The sequence below is a fragment of the Puntigrus tetrazona genome, chromosome 25 (assembly GCF_018831695.1).
Source record: "Puntigrus tetrazona isolate hp1 chromosome 25, ASM1883169v1, whole genome shotgun sequence".
In the NCBI taxonomy this organism is placed as follows: domain Eukaryota; kingdom Metazoa; phylum Chordata; class Actinopteri; order Cypriniformes; family Cyprinidae; genus Puntigrus; species Puntigrus tetrazona.
In genome coordinates this window covers 7,001,839-7,015,018 of record NC_056723.1, presented here as the reverse complement: position 1 = coordinate 7,015,018, position 13,180 = coordinate 7,001,839, and the positions used below count along the sequence as shown (strand labels likewise).

At 36.7% G+C, this 13,180-nt stretch overlaps 1 pseudogene; it reads left to right on the top strand.

The window, feature by feature from the left end:
• The first annotated feature begins 563 nt into the window (after positions 1-563).
• Positions 564-12,688, top strand: LOC122331106 (annotated as a pseudogene).
• The last annotated feature ends 492 nt before the right edge of the window (positions 12,689-13,180 follow it).

The window sequence follows — 13,180 nt, the reverse complement described above, 5'->3', positions numbered from 1 at the left end:
ATATATTATTTAATAATTATCATCATAATTTAAAATAAGCCTATGAATTTGTTAAAAACATGTATAACGTTGCAAAATGTTATATTATATATATAATACAACAATCTGATTACTATTACTATTAATGATAATTATTGTTATTTTTATTATAGCAATATGTTAAAGTCTACATTACATTGATACAGTTTTAACAAACAATGCACATAAATAAATATACATTAATGAATTTTATAATACAAACAATATATAAAAAATACTACTACTAACAACAACAGTAATAATGATGTATTATATTACAGTATACTATTTTTTACTATTGATTTACACTAATATGCATCATAAATCATATATTAATTATACAGTACTATTATGATTAGTACTACTAACTGCAACAAACAAGAAGGACAGTGTATTATATAACAACAATAATAACAACAACAACAACAAGTATATATAGACTACATTGGTACACTATTGATACACATAACTTTTATCCATATTATAAAAAAACACACACAGCACTGGGGCATCGATGCGTGAGTCAACCACAATATCCTTAAAAGTTCATTGACCCCAATCTGAACCTCGTTTCATCTAAACGCAGCGATACGAAAAACCACCACGAGGGGGAGCTAAACGCCTCTTAATTGTAAACACGTTAACGCAAGCGCTTATAAAACACGTAGACCCAACTCAACAGGTATCCACAACTGGTTATACGATCCCAGATATTATACGATTTTTCCCATTTTCGTCACGTCCTCTCGTGTCACGCTCAGTGTACGTATTTAACGAAGACCTTGCCGCCCTCGACTCTGAACGGAAGACGCGCGCGCCTCACGCGTTTCACCGGTTGCATGATCTGATGTCATAATTTGACGATTATTTCCCACGGACACGGCGAACAACACACCAGAGAAACGTGACGGGGCTGGACTTCCACCTCGGGGCTGGACCAATAGCGTCTCGCAAAGCCGAGTCACTCATTCTGGTAATCCGTACACGTGTCATAGCGCTGCCCAATGGAAGAAACGAGAGCGTCTACAGCGGCTGCTCCTCATCTCAAACTTCACAGAGAGGCATAATGTGGCTCCTGGACGGCTGAAATCGGGATCGTTTGCTCTTTCGGACTACCGTCTTTAAAGCTTTAGGATGGAATAAAGCGCAGCCATGGTGGTGAATTCCGTGCATTGGTTTCGCAAAGGGCTGCGGCTTCACGATAATCCGGCTTTGCAGGAAGCGCTCAATGGCGCGGATACTGTGCGGTGTGTTTATATTTTAGACCCGTGGTTTGCGGGATCGGCCAACGTGGGAGTGAACAGATGGAGGTTTGTGATTTTAGTTTTAGTTTTTTGTACGTAAACGCATACGTCGGGAAGTTTGGTTTAATGGCGAAGCGCGGATACGGTGGCGCGTAACTACGCAGCTCTTTTGCACAGCCGTTGTTGTTATGTTTTGGCCCTGGACATGCGCCGAGTCGGTGTGCAGGGCAGCTGGGTGCTTTGCTGTGTCATTTTAAAGCAGTGCTTATGCGTGTGTCTCATTTAAGCGCAAAAATTACATTCTGACTTTTTATTACCGACATATATCATTAAAAAAAGCGCGTAATATTGACTCGCGAGGGGCCCGACTGCTGTTTACAGCAGGTGAACGAACTTTACAAGTCAGCTGGCCGCTTCAGTCCAACTTCTGTAAATCCAATAGAGCCTGTTATTTTTAGTTTAATAATACGCGCCGAATTAATTAGTCGTTATTGCGTTGAATGTTTGCGATTGTGGCGGCTCAGACCCGTTAAGCTATATGGAAGCTAACAGGCTAATGTGGTTTTGCTCACGCCCACTTTTGTTTTATATAACCGCTAAAATTACCAATTTCATTATTGCGTCATTGAATGTGTCTGTCGGTGAAGTCAAACGCATGCCGTTTGGAGACGAGGTTTATTAAAACCTAAACGTAAAAAATAAGAAATCTGAATTGAAACAGGCGAGTCACGTGATAGGACGGTCCCGTTTTCACGTGTGCCGTTTTACCAGACATACCGTGAAACGATCTGTTTATGAATGAAGAATAATCACAACTTAAAAAAAACTGAATGCATATCGGAGTTTTGTCCTGCATTTTGTCAAAAAGCCGTCGGACTCGGACGATAGTTTGAATTTGTAAAGATCCGTTTCTGCTTATGTAATTATGAAAACAAACTTATATAAGTTTATTGCTTTAAACGCGATGCGTGTTGCGTCAGACAATGAGATTTTAATTTTATTTTTAAAAAAAAGAAAGTTAAAAAGTTTCGTATTGGGGGGTTAGATTCGTCCCGTTAACTCGAATCTTCTGAATCAATTCAACGGGATTTGTTCAACGATTCTTTCGGTTATGACAACAGGAGCGACGACAGAAGGGTTATAAACGAATCATTCACTTCACCAGTTCATTAAACAAAACTATTGTCTCTGAAACAGGCCTTAAAAAAACCTTATGAAAATATATTTATAAAGAGAGGTTAAGTATTTTGGTGGCATGTAGAAGAATCCAATGAAAACCTGAATCGATAACCAATCAAGATTTGGGTGGTCAGTACAAGGTGCTATTAATATTGCAATTTGCTGGAAATAATTTTTGTACTTAAAATATGTAAATTGTCTTAGATGTTGACAGAAACAACACGCTTATATTTACACTTCCTCATGGAAATATCTCCTGCTAGTTGGTAATAACTTGTAAAATGTAGCACTATTTACGAGGTCATGGGATATCCATTTCAACCTTTGTAAATATTATAATGTTTCACGTTTTCTCTCTGGCAGATTTTTACTGGAATCTTTAGAAGATTTGGACACAAGTTTGAGGAAGCTGAATTCTAGGCTATTTGTGGTGCGAGGACAACCAACGGACGTCTTCCCAAGACTCTTCAAGGTCTGTATTTCTATCAGGATGTGTGTCTTTTTAGCCTCACTTTGGCTTTTAAAATCTAAACAATTATCTCTGACAACTTGAAGCGTGGAAAGTTTCCATCAGGTCTGAGTATATACTGGTACACAAAGCAATGCTGGGTTTTTAGCAGCGTTTTATGTGTTTACTATGGTTAGCGATTTAAGCTCATTTTTAATGTGTCCGCAGTGATGTTAGTGGCCATTAGTTGGTTCATCGGCAATTGATGATTCGTTTCAGATGATTTTTCTCAAACTGAAGAATCTGCGAGCTGTTTTGGCGGCAGCCATTTTATAATGAATAACAAGCCTAGACGTTGATTTAAAACATATTGCCAAATATCAGCCTCTGGCTAATAAGTTTAGCAAACATTAGCTCTTGGCTGGTTTCTATGGTTCTGTAATATACACAATGCAGTGTAAACTGCTGGGAAGTCTATCGTAGAGGAAGCTGTGGGTGTTGTGATCGCTGGTCCACCACAGTATCAGCTGAAGAATATTGGCAATGTATTAGATTTGGCAAAATTATGTTCAATTTTTATAGTTTTGCCTTATCAATACCAGACATAAAGCATAAAAATGTAGTTTGACGAGGACGGTGTTTGGTGGAAATCTCAGCCTTAGTAGTTTTTGTTTTATAATGATAAGAATAACTAATCTGAATAACAAAGTGTTTAGAGATTATATCATTTTTCGTGAGCTGGTAATTAGTATTGCAGTGTGATTTTTAATATTACAAATGCACAACCATTTAAACATTGTGAACCAGTAAATTTTTTTTTTTTTAATCTAAAACAGTAATAATCTGTGAAAAGTCAAATCTAATAAACTATTGTAAATATTCAGTCCCTCAGAAGTCATTCTGTTACTCAAATCAAAAATTCAAAAAAAAAAAAAATTTACTGTTATCGTTGTAAATGATTTTTTTCAGGATTCTTTGGCCAATAATGCAAAGCTTTAAAGGAATAGCATTTACAAATACAAATATTTTAGTCACATTGATTTAAATTAATGCAACTTGCCGAGTGAAATAAAAAAAATAAAAAATAAATCCTAGCCTCATTGTTTTTACTTTGTCATTCACAACTGTCCCTGAAATGTATTGCTTGAAATGTTTGGGAACCCTGAGTAATATAAATGTTTACTAGCTATGCTTGCTAAGGCGTCTCTTTACCATTGAGCGTCTTTGAGTTTAAGAACTTGTTCAAATCTCTAACCTATAGGAATAAAGTTGAATGCATCCCACAGCATTTCGATGCTCCAGTAATGTCACATTCAGCTAAACATCTGAGTCCTGACTCCTGATCGATTTTTACACCAGCATTTCAGAGTAGTTTGTTATGAAAGATCTCATTTTAATGCAGTCGGAGGAGTCTTCTCTCTCTCTCAAGCACGGCAATGCATCAGTCAAGTGGCTCGTACGAACCCTTTGGCAGGTTAATAGTGCTGTTTATGCAAGGGGGTGAGGGCACCAGCACACCAGACCTTCAAAGTGCACTTGTATAACCAAGAAGTCACAGAATCCGCCTACAGTACACTTCTTCTGAACTGCTGAGTAGCACGGCGTCTGTTTTTGTGATGATTACCCGAGAGATGTGTGAAGGGACATTGCAATGATTAGTAACGGTTTTACTTTGTGGGCCTTTTTTGGTAATCTAACGCTAAATTACTTTATCAACAGATGTACTCGCTATCAAAAGAAGCAGTTTGTCAATGATGTTAACTCCCAAGAATTTTGCCTCTACTTTTATCTACTTTTATATAATAATTTTTTTCTCTCTCTCCATTCCTAGAAATTAGGAGTAAAAATACTTGGTGTTCTATTTTGTTTTGATATTTTAGATTTAACATTATACATGTATGATCTGTCTCGTCTCTTACAGGAGTGGAACGTCACGCGTCTCACGTTTGAATATGACTCTGAGCCTTATGGCAAAGAAAGAGATGCAGCCATCATTAAAATGGCGCAGGAATACGGTGTGGAAACCATGGTACGAAACACTCACACGCTCTACAGTCCAGACAGGTGGGTGACGAACCGAAAACACACACATTGCTCATGAAAAATTGACAGATGCAGTATTTTTTTAAGGTCTTGTAAAGAATACATTTTATAGGTGCGGTTTATTTGTCTATAAAACTGTATTAAGTTTACTCGTCATGTCATTATTTGACAGGTAGTGTATTAACTTAATTTTTAACGAGCATGTTTTATTAGTGATGTCCATTAATAAGTATTTGAAAAGTTTTTACAGTACTGGTTCAAATATTTATGCTCTCCAGTGCTGCATTTGTTTGATCAAAAGTATTACTGTGATATATTATTGTTAATTAAAATAACTTTATAGTCTTCAGTGTTGTTTTTATTATTATAATCATTATCAGTGTTGAAAATAGTTGTGCTGATTATTACTCTTGTTTTGTTCAGAATTATTAGTAAAAACGTTTGATCAGAAATATAAATTTCTTAAAAAAAAAAAAATCTTACTGACCTTAAGATTTTGAACAATAGTTTACATGAAACTAGAATCAGCAGAAACAAACACATTTGATGTATAGTTTCTCAAAAATGAAGCGTATGTTTGTGATCACCCTTTCTAATCTGTTTTGAAAATTTGTGCGTTCTTGAAGCAATCAGATGAATCCAAACAAAATATATGAATTATTTCCCTCACAGAACTAATGAGCTTAAGAGTATGGTATTGTAATATAGTGTTTTTTTATATATATATATATATATATATATATATATATATATATATATATATATATATATAATCCAATTTGTTACCATGGCACCCCTAACATCACATTTTCAGAAATGTGCCCCTCACGAGTGTAGCTAAGTGAGTGCTCTCATTGAACGGCATTAAGAGACACTTTATCATATGACACTCCAAACTCACTCAGGTCTCGAATGCCATCATAGAGAATCAGTTTCACATTCTTTTGAGATAATTGTGGCAATGGGTTTGACACGGCATCTATGTTTCTCATTTTGTCCATCATTTGCATGCCATTTTAGTCCATTAATGACCAGGCGTTATGTAAGCGTTATTGGAGAAACTAATCTAAAATTCATTACTAGTTCCTGATGGAGCAGTTATTATTTGATATTACATAATTTCAGAAATTCATCTTTTGTTCATTACTCACGCACCTTTCACCCATCAGGCTAGGTAGGAAACGCATTACGTGGGCTGTTGGGGTTGATATTATTACTACTATTATTACTAAATATGCATGAATCTTTTGGTTTGCTCAGTTAACATTTTTTTAATATAAGTGGAAAACATCTCACTGATGGTTATGTGGTAATTGGTTTGATTGACATCTATATAGTAAGTAGAACGTAATTTATTAGTATTTTAAAAATAAATCGAATTCATAGCTTTCATAGGGTTACATGTATAGTTGGTGACGTGTGTGTGCAAATATATAGTATTATTTATTATTTTAATATTTGCATTATTTACTTGTAGAATTCTCAGCTATTTTTTTTAAATATAAAGTAATCATAATTGTGTATTTTATAAAACTTGTAATCTATTTAATATAAGTGAATACATGAATACAAAAATTAAAACATTTAAAACAAATGTTAAATTAGTTGCACAATTTAAAAAAAAATCACAGTACACATTTAAAGTGCATCCAAAATGTTCATCAAAATTCACTAGAACAAATTTTTGTTGACTCCTATATGTTGATTGCTATATATAAAATATAACTTCTTTAATATTTAAAAAAATATTTTGCCTTTTACAAGTTGTATTTATCAATTTATTGATTTTTTTCTTTTGCATATAGTAAAGCTTTAAACACTGATGAAATTGTAAAAAAAAAAAAAATATAATATATATATATATATATATATATATATATATATATATATATATATATATATATATATATATATATATATATATATATATATATATATATAGGTACAGTACAAATGTCAATAGGACAAGTACAAATCTGAACTACTGGGCCAGAGTGAAAAACCTCCATTTTAGTAACAGCTATAGGGCAACTTTCCTAATCATTGACTAGATTCCTCAGTAAACTTTGCCAGCACTTTTAGCATAATGTGACATAACAATGAACTACGCAGCACCGTGACCCTGGCTTGCTCTTGTGTTTATGTGCAACTCACATTCTCTTTCTCATGCCTTTCCTGAGAGTATTACCAAACAGGAGAGCATGACTCTCCCCTCTCAGATGATCGTGCAGATACACTACTCCTGACGTGTAATGTAAAACAAGTGGCCTTTTGCGTAGGTTACATAAATGGGATGGATGTTGGTGATACGCCCAGACTCTACGTCTCATTGAGAGGGGAGAGAATGAGCTTGCAAGCATAAGCGTGTGTGAATGCATGTGCGGGTGTGCATATGACGTCTGTCGCTCTCCTGGACGATACGAGACTCGCTGCTGCCATCTGACGGCGGAAAGAGGCTCTGGCGGTCACACTGTGAAACATGTGCTGTGTGTGGGAGGGTGAAATAGCTCAGCATGCAAGTCACCACTGCAAACATGTGCGAGCCGAGCGCCGGGCTTTTCCTAACGAGCACGCGGGTGCCCCCTGATTCTGCACCGTGCCGAGAAAACCGGCCAATGGCAAGGGCTCCACCCCTGACGGATATAGGCAGTTGTATAAGATCAGGACTATAAATAAGGGACAGGCTGTTAATATGTTAAGGCTGTTGTCTCTCTCTTAGAGGAGCCACCGAGGCTATTAGCTCTTCTTTTCCAGTCTTTTAGAGCCAGACAGGCATATGTGCTTGCATTTGGAGAATGTGGGGAAATGTTACTTTAGGGCACACTGCCATGCCAACTTTACTAGCTGATCGAAAATCGCTTTACTTTTAAATGACCTTGTTTCCTTGAGTAAAACTGGGCTTTTTGCTGTTCAACTTTTAAGTGGAAAACCTCTCAATAGTGCTTGTGTGGCAACTGGTTTGATATACATACTTGTGAGGTTGTAAATAGAGTGTATAGGTAATTTTATTAGCATTAAAGTTTATTGCTAGTGTAAAATAAAACGCATAGCACTATGTAGTAGAATATTCTAGAAGCGGTTTGTCCTACAATCAAGCAAGGTTGCATTAATATCAGTCAGGGCAACAAGTTGTTGTTTTTTTTAGTTCAGATTTGTACTGATCCCACTGTATATATTTTTTATTTTTTTATTTTAATAAATTAGATGTGTTTAATTAACAGTACCGTTGAAAAGTTTGTTTTTAGGTGAGAATGTTTTCCAGAAAGTCTTAAGGCTGCAGTTTTCTGACTAAAACTGTAAAATGTGAAAATATTAAAATAAAAAATTATTTGAACATTTTAAAATGTAATTTATTCATCTGATGTTTTTGGGGTTTTTGTGTCACTTCAGAATCCCTTAGAATTTATTCAAATATGTTGATTTGCTACTCAAGAAATTATTCTATCATCTATCATCATTATTATTATTATTATGCATTTTATTAGGGATGCATTTTAGGGGTTTTTAAGCTCTGCTCAGTATCCGTTCAATGAACGTGCATCTGTTCACATAGTAGCCTACCTCTCATGTTCAAAGTCCGCTCAAAAAGCAGAGTCCACTTAAATACCCAGGCAAAACAGGAATTTTCTGTGTAGTATACTTGCTCCTGTTTGCAATAGCACTACTGTGCTGTAACATGCTGTAGTACAGCTGACACTACCCTCTCGTGAGCAAACAATATTTATTCATCTGTCTTAATACATTTAGTAAATGTTGCAGTTAACATTAACCAATAATAACAAATGAATTAATAAAGTATTGTTCATTGTTAGTTCATGTTATCTATAGTAGTTAACTAACCCTATTGTAAAGTTCTATCATTATTAAAATAGCCTAAATTCTGTCCGCTTCTAAATTCTGCTACTTTCAGTAAAAGTGTGGTTATTTTAATGGCTTTTGTTTTTATTTATAATTAATATTCATTATTACAAAGCATTTTCAGTTTTGCCAATTGCATCCAGAAGTTTTCACTATATTCCAATAATAGTGTAACGTACAATGTATGTTTATGCCCTACATTTATTTTTGTACTAATGTTGTTGTTGTTGTTTTTTGATCCACAAATCAAGTGACAGCCACTCAGTCCTTGAAATGAAATACCTGGAAATGAACTTTGTGATTCCTTTTGAAAATTATTTATTATCTACACTTTATCAGTCCGTCAACAAGATCAAATCAGACTGGTTTAAACCAAAGAAATTTCTTCTCCCGAGTTCTATAAATATTCAACCTTGGAGCAAAAATAGCTGCTTTTATGCAGTGATATCTAAGACATGTTTTTGCTTTTTCCTCAGGATCATAGAAATGAACAACCACAGCCCCCCTCTCACTTTCAAGAGATTTCAAGCCATTGTGAACCGACTTGAACTTCCCAGGAAACCATTGCCGACCATCACTCAAGAACAGATGGCCAGGTGTCGGACACAGATCTCAGAAAACCATGATGAACATTACGGCGTACCCTCTCTCGAGGAGCTGGGTTTTAAGACTCAGGGTGACGGCTCTCATGTATGGAAGGGTGGTGAGACAGAAGCCCTGGAAAGATTGAATAAACACTTAGACAGAAAGGTGAGAATACGTTTAATTAATAACAAGAAATGCAATTATGCATTTATACATTTCTAGATAATAATAATGAATGCATATATACCTGTCAAAGTTATTTATTTTTATTTTATTATTTAATCATGTTATTTTGATTTAGGCCTGGGTAGCAAATTTCGAGAGGCCTAGAATAACCGGTCAGTCACTGTTTGCAAGCCCAACTGGCCTTAGTCCTTACCTACGATTCGGCTGTCTGTCATGTCGCGTCTTTTACTACAATCTGCGTGAACTTTTTATGAAGGTAAGTCTTTGATGTTTTATGGCCACTTTAATCATTTAATACTCAGTGGTAGAAATTATGAAAGTGCATGCTCAAATTAAATAATTACACTTGCCAATGGATGCATTTTATTTTAATAATAGAGGGTCCCAGAATCGAGCCTTAGGGGATACCACAAAAAGTGATTATATATATGCACTTCAGTGTATACTTTATAAAGTTTTAGTACAAGAAAATAAAAATTTGGCAGTAATAATATAGTATCAGAATATGTTATAAAAACATACTGTAGAACTGCCGCAGCATAGCAATATATTGTGTATGTTGGACATTAAATATTTTGTCATTTTTAAATATTTTTTTGCACTTCTTGCACTTGTCTAGCTACGGAGACGCTCCAGTCCACCTCTCTCACTCTTGACCAGCTGTTGTGGCGAGAGTTTTTCTACACGGCGGCAACCAACAACCCCAACTTTGACCGTATGGAGGGAAACCCCATCTGTGTGCAGATCCCCTGGGATCACAATCCAGAGGCACTGGCTAAATGGGCAGAAGGGCGGACGGGGTTCCCTTGGATCGATGCCATCATGACCCAGCTAAGACAGGAAGGCTGGATCCACCACCTGGCCAGACATGCCGTGGCCTGTTTCCTCACTCGTGGAGACCTGTGGATCAGCTGGGAGAGCGGAATGAAAGTAAATGAGACGGCAATACTTTGCCTTCTTTCCTTTCTTGTTTTATTCCTTTTTCCTGCATTAATCTTTCTCCTCCTTTCAGGTGTTTGAGGAGTTGTTATTGGATGCGGACTGGAGCGTGAACGCAGGCAGCTGGATGTGGCTGTCCTGCAGTGCGTTCTTCCAGCAGTTCTTCCACTGTTACTGTCCTGTGGGGTTCGGCGCAGGGCGGATCCCAGCGGAGACTACATCAGGTACACTCACCAGCCCTGAACCACACCTAAGCATGTCTTACGTCACCGTCTAGTGTTATATATTATGAGAGTTCCGTAGATTTGTGTTGCATAAAGGCTTATGTCAACCACCACAGGTTCTGGTCTTTCTTTATGCAATGATACCGTCATTTGTAATAATTGTATAAAATAAAAAATGTAAATTATTTGCATCTGTTATAAAAACGTCTTAAATTCTCACTTACAGGAGGTACATCCCGCAGTTAAAAGACTATCCCAACCGCTACATCTACGAGCCGTGGAATGCTCCAGAATCGGTGCAGAAAGCCGCCAACTGCATTGTGGGTGTGGACTATCCTAAGCCTATGATCAACCACGCTGAGAGCAGCCGGCTCAACATTGAACAGATGAAGCAAGTTTACCAGCAGCTGTCGCACTACAGAGGCCTTAGTGAGTAACACCCAGTGTACCTATCCATCATAACATAAGGGTTATTACAGCCCTCTTATGGAGAAATGGGAAATAAGATAAACGGCCATTCGACGAAAGACCACATTTCTTTGACTCAGTATCTGTAAGCGTGGCACGGATGCAGCTCGTCTTTGACCCATAAAAAGAATTTGTAGACCGTTTGTAGTTAGGCAGAATTTAGTTATCTATCAAAGAGATAGATGTGACATCTGTGTATCTGTTATGCTGTTGTATGCAGATAACAACTTGATTGGCATTTACCAAAAATTGCAACAAAGCCTCTTTCGTTTCTTGGCAGGTTTGCTCGCCTCAGTCCCTACAATCCAGGAAGAGGCGGAGCCTCCCATGTCAGATGACTCTCAGGCCAGCAGCAGCACTGCCGGTGAGACGATCATTCATCACGCTAAGAGCATTCACTGTGAACTACGCTCCATGATTTCACAAAACACGTTTTACAATCCCAAAGAAAATGAATGCGTAAAACATGTTCTTTAGTAAGAACAATGTGTTGGCTGAAGCACTATAATGTTTTTGCAGGTCAAGCATCCACTCGCTCCCCATCACCGCACCAGCCCACCCCTGCACCATCAACCCCGCCTAACTCAGGGCCCTCCACCCCAAACTCAAGCCCAGCAGCAACTGCCCCGGGCCCACACCCAGAGGAAAAGGTCCGACCCTCTGGGCTCCCAAGCAAACAGAAGTCAAAAGTCAAGCACACCAACCAAGCCAAAGGAGTCGAGCAGCAGACTGATGACAAGCAGTGACCACAGGTAATACATCTATTTAATCTTTTTTGTATTTTTAATACTTTAAAATAATTCTAATTGTATACATAAAGTATTGAAACGTATTGAAAATTGTGTGTGTGTGTATGTATATATATATATATATATATATATATATATATATATATATATATATATATATATATATATATATAAACAAGAAAAACAAGAATTAAATGGTATAATTTAAAATTGTGAATTAAAAGGTCATAGGTCATTACCCTTTTTTAAGTTAGTAATTTTAATAGCTAGCAGCTCCGGTTTAATAAACATGTATCCATTACTTAATGTTTCATGATGAGGTATGTGGGAGTTATTTCATAAACCAGCTTTATTTCTTGCTCAATTTATTTTGCTGCATTCCACAATTGAATTAAACATGTTCAGAAAGGAGTACAACGAACATTGATGAGGATTTCTATTTCTGCCCTTTTCAGGTTAAGACTGCGCTCGCAGTCCCACGTCTAAAAGAAGTCCCACGTCGCGACAGACTGAAAGGGCAGGAGAAAAAGTGTGCAACGGCGCCACCTTCAGCAGAACAACAGAAACAGCAGTAATAAAAAAAATAAATAACAACAGCAAAAAAACAAGTAATAAAGGCTGCAGTTCCGTGAATGCGTGTGACAAATCCAGGGCTTGTTGTCAAACATTCAGAATTTAAAACAAAAAAGCTGCTTTTGTTCCAGTTTTGACCTGCTAAACTAACCATGAATGTGCGAAGATACAGATCTGTATCAGATGTGTAGTTCTCACTGCATTGCGATCTGACACAGATCTAATGAATATTGCCGTCGCTGATGAAAGTCTAGGCTAACAAGCGACTGGTCCATACAAGTATTCATGGAATTTAGCCAAATTTTATGCAACTCTGGTTTATGGATTGATAATAGATATGATGAGGGAACATTTAAAAAGAAACGGCCTACAGTGTTTTGACCACATGAATTTGAGAATTGTCATTTTTTTGTATTAAGTCTGATGTAGTTGAACTCTATAATTGCTTGCAAGCTACAAGCAACTAGTTCACACAAGCAATGAAGAATTTTACTTCTTCGGTTTCTGGTTCAGTAATTTGTCCCCATAAATATACGCTTTGTGTATGTAACTCTGAATGCAAGCATTTCATTGCCACTGGCTGCACTAAAGTTTTCCGATTTTTAACTGCATCCAATCCTCAGTTTAGAATTCAATAAGCTCGATTTATTTACCAAGTGATTAATT